This window comes from Dermacentor andersoni, chromosome 1 (genome assembly GCF_023375885.2).
Source record: "Dermacentor andersoni chromosome 1, qqDerAnde1_hic_scaffold, whole genome shotgun sequence".
Taxonomy (NCBI): domain Eukaryota; kingdom Metazoa; phylum Arthropoda; class Arachnida; order Ixodida; family Ixodidae; genus Dermacentor; species Dermacentor andersoni.
In genome coordinates, this window is record NC_092814.1 from 221,113,801 (window position 1) to 221,122,102 (window position 8,302).

Below are 8,302 nucleotides of genomic sequence, written 5' to 3' on the forward strand. Positions count from 1 at the left end.
TCTCTTCCTGGGGGAAAGAAAGGCGAATGCCTAGCGGGCAAAGGGGCAGCATGCATCTGAATGCTTCGCTCTTCCAGTATTTGGAGGCCGCGGGTCGATAGTTGCAGGTGCTTCGGGGAAATAAGTTTTATTCTGGTGTCGCGATTGGACAACGCTTTGACCCGAGAATGGGCGACCCGCTCGAGCCCGTCTAAAAGGGTGTGTTTGTGAAAACCAAGCGATTAAGAACACGGTGCTTTCAAAGCCCATTCTGTTATTTGTAATTTTATGTGAAGGTTTATTTTCCTTCTATTACAGAAAAGGGAGCAAGGGCATTAGGTTACGAAGGCCTGGCAAATGGCTCCCACTGCTATTGGCATTCAGCGCTGGGGTGCATAATATGAAATACATTGATGACATCACATCAACTCAATGTGACATGTGCAGTACAGAGGTAAATATATTCTCCAAATGATATTGAACAGATTAGTAGCGCGAAATACAAAAGGAATACATACACTATAAAATAATAATACAGATTGACTATGGATCTGTAGATACAGTTTCCCGACTTAGGGAAGTAAGTAACACGATAATTAAGCATAAATGAATTGTATTATTCAATTAAAAAACCTAACAGTGTGTTACAACGTAAAATGCTAAACATATACATATAATCTATATTGCATTTTATGTGCTGTCATGTGCCATTTCATGGATTTCTTAATAATTTAATGTAATAAGGTAAATTTAGGTGATTTAATAATTGTAGAATCTGGTGATTCAAATGCTGTCTGCCATAAATTGCTCAAGACTTTAGAGTTTGCCTAGCTTCCTTGCGTAGGCAATAGTGACAATTTGATTCAGATGATTTCGATGTATATAGTTTCTTAGTTTTTACATGTTGCAATAACCATAATAGTATATCTGCTTGGCTTTCAGCATAGTGTGTTTAATGAATAGAGTATGCGTTCTCAAATCTTGAAGCCTACCCCTGTAGTTTTCGAAATATCCAAGGACTCCTTGTAAGACCATCAATTGTCGATAATTTTGTGAAGATGTTGCACTCCATACGAGTAAACAATATGCAAATCTTGAATAAAACATAGAGTAATATAATACCTTTTTAAGCGAAAGTGGAATCAGATCCCTGATTCTGTTAAAACAACCCGTGATTTTGCGAAGTTCGTCAAATAATTGTTCCATGTGTGTCTTCCAGGACATATCGCCTTTAAACCAGATACCCAGGGACTTATCAGCTTCTACTAGTTCTATTTGTACTTCTTGAAACCATACTGTTACCTTAAATCTCATCGATTTATTAATTGGTTAAAATATGATATATTCAGTTTTGTGAACATTTAATTACAATTTGTTGCTGTGTAACCATGGAAACAGAATATTTAAGTAATTATTTATTAAAATCTGGAGCGTTTGCAATGACTTGCCTGCGAAAAACATGTTTGTGACATCAGCATACATGATTAAACTTTGAGCATTTGCTATGTAAGAAAAATCATTTATGTGTCGGTTAAAAAACAAAGGTCCAAGTATAAAGCCCTGTGGGACTCGTTGTACAATATATTTAATTTCGGAGATTAGGAATTGTTAATTGATACGTACTGATGCCTGTCTTGTAAATAGTTGCGAGTTAAGTGATATGCTGACCCTCTTATCCCATAATCATAAATCTTGGTCAACAAAATGACCGGGTTTGGAGAATCGAAAGCTTTTCTGAGATCTAAAAAGAGACCACCGGTGTATAATCTTTGTTCAATGTTATTTATTATGTCATGTTTAACAGATAGTAACCCGCCGTGGTTGCTCAGTGGCTATGGTCTTTGGCTGCTGGGCGAATCCCGGCCACGGCAGCCGCATTTCGATGGGGGCGAAATACGAAAACACCCGTGTACTTAGATTTAGGTGCACGTTAAAGAACCCCAGGTGGTCAAAAATTTCCGGGGTCCTCCACTACAGCGTGCCTAATAATCAGAAAGCGGTTTTGGCACGTAAACGCCCATAATTTAATTTTTTAATAGGGTGCAATGCATCTTCACAGGATATTTTCTTTCTAAACCCACACTGCGCTTCGTACATAATACTCTCAGATAAAATTTTCAAGGCAGACGTTTATGATTATCTCAAAAATTTTAGACATTACCGGTAATATATATGGGTCGGTAATTGTTAAAAGTGGTATCTGTGCGACCTTTCTGCACAGGACACACTCAAGCTAGCTTGAGTGCTTTTGGGAAAACGCCACATTCGAGCATACGATTAGCAATATGAGCTAGAGGGCTGGAAATTATATCCATTGCGTGTTTCACGGCAGTTGGTTTGATGTCATCTTATCATGCAGCAGCATTATTCTTTAGGTTACGTATAATATCTGTCACTTCGTACTCCGTAGTTGGCAACAATAAAATGGAATTATTAGTAGCGCTTTTTTATGGACATATGTACTTGTGTGTTCATTGTGAACAGAAGGTGCGTACTCTCCGCTACGAATGAATTGACAGTTTAGCATAGTAGCAGCTTGCTCGTCGTTTAAGATACCTTGGGTTGAAGATACAACTATGGATGCGGCAACATTCTTTCTTTGAGCGAGATTGTTATTTGCCTGCCAAATTTTTCTTTTGTCGTTTGATATGCGAGAGAATAAATTCTTATAGTAATCTATTTTTGCATGTTTAAGTTCTGCATTAAGCTTGTTGCGGTATTTTTTAAACTCAGCAAATTTCTGCAGATCACGTGTCTTAACAAGGAATGATTCATTCATGTTATTTTTGGCGGCAATCTTATTTAAAAGTAGGCGCGTGATCTATGGCTTCCTAATCTTATTCTTAGGACTTCGTTTATTTCTATCTTTATAGGAAAGGCCAGCTCGTAGCAGTGCACGAAACTGACACAAAAAAAATGCCATATGCTCGATTTACATCGCTTTGCATTATTATCGGTTCCCAGTTTGCCTTCTCGATAAGAGAGTGGACAAGTGCTAAAGAATTTGGCCTGAAATCCCGATATGAACTCGCACCCATTTTTATACTTTTATCTTTCGTCATCGGTAAGCAATAAAACGTAGGTAGATGAACACTTAAGTCCAGGGACAGGAGACCAGCAAAAATATTTGGCCAAGGTGCGTTCATGGTTGATATTTAGTCTTCTATGCGATAAAAGTTGAGTCGCGCGTTGAGCGTACAAAAGAGTTGAGATGTCAAGGAGCGCGCATTGTTTGATGCTCTGGTCCTTTCTGTTCGCGAGTCACCAACCTTCTTAGTTTTTTAATCACTTTTTTACTGAGACCTGATTGCTGAATGCTCTAATAGAAAAAGCGTCAGTGTTTCCGTTTGTTCTTTGTATTTACGTATATGTAGGCTCGGAAAAGCCTAAATGCTTATTTCGATTGTGAGTTGTTTTATGTATCGTATCCGTTACTTGTAAGTGTCAGTGCATAATTTTGATTCTCCTTTGTTTTTATCTCGTTCGCTTTATCTCGTTCGTAATTGGTTAGAACCGTTTTGTGCTTTGAAAATGTGGTACTTGTTTTGCCGAGTGCATTTAGACAGCACTAAGTAGAGGGCTATTCCGGTGGTCGCTTAAAGCTGTCGGAAGTCATTTCGTACTTTTGCGAAGTGGCGCCCAAGCGCACACATTAGAAACGCTCAGCCTTTGCGTCATGACTTTCGGAGGCAAAATTTTCGCGACCTTGGTTTTTACCAACCTGCCCACATTACAGTCGAGAATTGCTTGCGAGAAATTCTGATTCGATTAACACTGTCACGCGTGGACATATAAGGAAAGGTCCGTATCTCGAATTTTCTCTCGGATGCGTGCCTCGTGTTCTTCGCAAACTTTTTACAGCAACCGACCGTCCAACGTGGTGTAGTGCCAAGGATCGCATGACGACGTTCAACGAATTCACACAGTTCCACCGCCTGGCTCGAAGGACTTTCCCACCCCCGCACCCGGGGCTGAGCCGAGCGGAGGCGGTGCTGTTCAGACAATCGAAAACTGGTTCCTTACCCACCCCAGTGTTAATGACTCATCTATACCCTAAATTATATGTGAGTGATGTGTGCCGCGTGTGCCAGCGGGAGAGGGCCACCCTGACGCACATCCTATGGGATTGCACCAACTTCCCCGGCGAAGCTTCGACAAGTACGATTCCGCCGCGACTCGCGGCTGCGGCGGAATGCTACGACCACGAAAGCCAAACCTGGGCCGTCCAGCAGGTCTCGGCGGCTCTTGAAAGACAAAGGCCGAGCGAAACCGACGGAACGTTGCCCCTCAGGGAAACCGACCGCGGGAGTAACACGCGCTGGAGTTGAGTAGAGACCACCCGCTGAGAAGACGTCAGGGCCCGCGTCACGGCGCCATTTAGTCATGGTGTCGTTCTGCAGGCGACTACATGAAGTTGTCTCTCTCTCTCTCTTACAGCGAAGCTGTATACCTTTACCGTCGAAGGAAATTTTCGTGTCGGCGTGGTAAGCAAAACACTTTCCATACGTGGACCGATCCCGGAGATAGTGCAATAACGGCCGGACCCGCGGCGGTGGTGAAGCAGGCGTTAAGCACTCTCCATACGTGGGCCCATCGCGAAGATAGTGCAATGCCGGGCCGACCCGCGGCGGAGGTGCAGTACGCCGTTAAGGGGCTCAATATACACAGCTTCGCTGGCCATCCTTCTTCACAGAGTGGAAGGGCACTGTGTGTTTTTATTTTGTTTCGTTTAGTGTAGACAAATCTCGGAAAGTGCTTTTCTCAGTGATTTTGGTCTGGCGGTGTGAAGAGCATTCCGAGAGAGCTTGCGTTGGCAGGAGTGGTCTGGCTTGTTGATTCTCGGTCGTTCCAGTGCCCTTCTCAGGGCCGAGCAGCAGGATAGGCCACCGGCAGAAAAAGTGACAAAGCGTATTGCTCCAAATAATCAACGACGTCCCTCAACTAGCGCATCCAATCGCCCGAGCTGCGTCGGAGCGCTCAACTTCTGGATGCATTGTCCGGCGGCGGTGGCTGCTGTTGTGGCACACTGCGTGCCTATCATCGAGGCAACGGGCGCTCCCCTCTCGTTCTTCTGAAGTGGTTGCCCTTGTGCTGAACTTTAAACATCCACTGACAATCTTGACATTGTCATGTCAAGCCAACTCGCCCAACTGTGTGTACGAACTTTCAAAGTTCCACTAAACTGCCAACCCCTTCCCGCGGGTCGAACTGAGGGATCCGGTGGCGGGCCGTAGTAAGACGGGTAAGACTGCTGCCGCAACGAAAGGGGAATGCAACGTGGTTGACGTCGGTACCCGCCAGCGGCTTCCTAACTGTAAGTACAGCGTGGCGTGGCACTTGCGAAGGCGGCGGACGTTTGGGCGCATGCGCGAGTAAGCGCGGATGCGAGACAGCAAATGTGGGGGCTTTTGCTCCTTGAATATATGACTTTCTCTAGGCACGACGGCGAAGTTAGCGCGTGTTGTAGGCGTTTGTCCCTAGGCGGGCGAGATTGAGGAGTGGGCTCGAGTTTGTTTGGGCTCGGATGCTGGCTGGCGGCGCGGTGAAACAGGGGATAACATCGCAGATGTTTCCGTGGGAGCAGTAGGGACCGTGGAAAAGTGCCGGTCCGCATATATTGAAAATTTAGAAGGCCGAGCGCCTTAGCAACCGCGGTTCAACGCGAGTGGCTGAAAGGACGCCGGCGACGAGAATACGCCGCGCCCCCTAAACTCCTTTTACACGAATCTTGCCTAACCTAACGTTGACCTAAATTAACGAGGTCGAGACAGAAAGACAATAATGCTCACGACGTAAACGCTGTGACAATACGCCGTGCCACCCTAACGGCCTTTACGCTAACCTAGCGTAACATAACGTTAACGTAACCCAACCTAATTAGGTTGGGTTATACGAATTATGAAAAGAAAAATATTCAGTTTGGTTTCGCACACGGCACCTGAACGACAGGGAATGCTAAATAATGTACCTTAGAAAATAGAAAATACTGCCGCTTCCAGCATGCTAACGCCACCTTATACAAATAAGTCGTAATAACTTAGGTCAAACTTTTCATTGCCTCCTTCTTGGCACTTTGCGGTAGGTACGTATACTACCTCGCATCGCTTTAAGAAAAGAATGAAGGTTAAGGCACTTAGGTATTGCTACGTGGATGAATGCGGAGGCATTGCGGCTTCTTCCCAGTTATGACTCGTTTTAGGAAAAGTAACTGTATTGTTTTCACGTTGCCTTGTATTATTTCATGTGCCCAGCCTCATTCGCGCAGTTGCATAGACGTCCAAAGAAGCCGGACGCAGCTACTGATTGAGAAGTAGAAGTCGAAGGTTCGTCCGTCGAAGCGCACGACAGGACTCACCGAAAAATTGCCACACCGACTTATAGTGTGCCAGTGCCGTCAGCGCCTTGCAGAGTGAGGGGCAGTATGGGAACGCTGGCATGATGAGCGGCATCGGAGTCAGCTGAGGAAGGCGACGACGACGAGCGCTCAAGTAGTGGTACGAGCGCTTCTCTGTGACTACGTGACCTTTTGTACCACCTGCGGCCCAACCGCCGGATTTTCCCCTTCACATGGCATACAATGCTTTCGCATTAATAAACTGTGACTGATGTGGAAACCGAACATTTAACGCCGAGAACAGAAGCCGGGGGCTCAAAAAATTACGCCACGATCACGTTTCTTTCTTTATTAGTAGGAAGCATTCTTTGTGTCATTCTTGGCACTTTGCGGTAAGTTGGTAGGCTCGTGTCTCGCTTTAATAAAAAGAAAATAATGTGTGACCTGTGGTGGAATCCAATTGCTGCCATGGCGCACAGCTGCGTGGTGGTCTAACTAAACAACGATCGTTTTCTTTCTGTTTATTGTCGGCCTTAGTGAAATACGCGTTAACCAAAAAGACAAAACGAAAATTGCACAACAAACATAAAATCATTTTGCAGTTTGAACCGTCAGTCGAGCCGGGCTGGCAATGTTGTTTGAAATTCTCTCAGCGTTGTCAAGGGCTGTAACCTCGACAACCACTCAGAAACACACCCTTGCAATCTTTGCATTCCTACAGAAAGTGTCACGCGCTTGCAGAACAACAGCCAAGCCTGTCGCGCTCCCGGGTCACAATGAAAGCCCGCCATGCGGGTGCTATAGATACACAGTGCCGGCCAGTCAGCCTTATCGAGTCGTGTGGTACTCCATTGTCGCTGTTAATGTTCAGATATGCCATGGAATGTAGTTGAAAGTCCTTCTTTAACGTTCGCTGAAGGACGCATAGTTCTCCGGTTCTAAATGCAGCCAGCTCTTTGAAATACTCGGTGCGTGTGCCGCGTGCCACTTTCTGGTCTTTCCTCGCGACAGCTCGCGCTTTGAGGCGCCGTGTCAAGACTGCACTATCTCCGGCACCGGCCGACCTTCCCCGGCACGTTGCTCGCAGCACCTTACGCTACATATAGAAACAGCGCGACGTTCTGGCGACTTCATTATCGGGAAAGCTAATCGTATGTTAACATTTGTTAGCGGGACTACAAGTGATATCGTCGTTTTAGTATACGCCATTCAGATAACATAGCCATAGGTGCCTGACGATTGTATAACAGGTATATAGTTGTATTCGTGGCAACAGAGAAATAGCACAGCTCGTCATTAATTCTTCGCCTCTTCTGAGGGTCCGAAAGGTCAGCGCAACTTTTTTTCCTTGTCGCTGAGTTGATAACGAAATGAAGGAGCCAGCGGCTGCCCCTTCAGCGCATACTCCCCACAAAGCAAACACCCGTGCCTTCGTTAATTGCGTTCTCTTTTAACCGTGCGAAGTAAAAACAAAAACCTACGTTCGTCAATTTCCACCAAAATTTCCGGCCAAGAAGGAAAACTAAAGAAAACAATAACAAAAAAAACATTAATTGTGGGCTGCTAGAACACGCGATTTTAATCGTCTTCCAATATCCGCCTTATAGCCAGATGTTCCGGCGTGATTGGATTATTCTGAATGTTGGCTTCTCCAATCTCGATTTTGGACGGCCAAGATGAAATATCCATGAATAACAATGATTATATTTCTTTTGGGCTAGCTGGGAAGCTAACGCTAACCTAACCTAACGTAAGAAACGTGGCCGAGACGCACAGACAATAATCCGCACGGCGTAACCGCTGTGAGACTACTCCTCGGCACCCTAACGCCTTTTACGCTAACCTATATATCACTGTAAAAAATTTCCGTCATTATACGGAGGATTTCCGTCATTATACGGAGAACTGCAGGTAAAAATACGGAAAATATGTCATATTTCAAAAATACGGCAAAATCTGCCGTTAATATACGGAAAGTGCTTTCCGTTT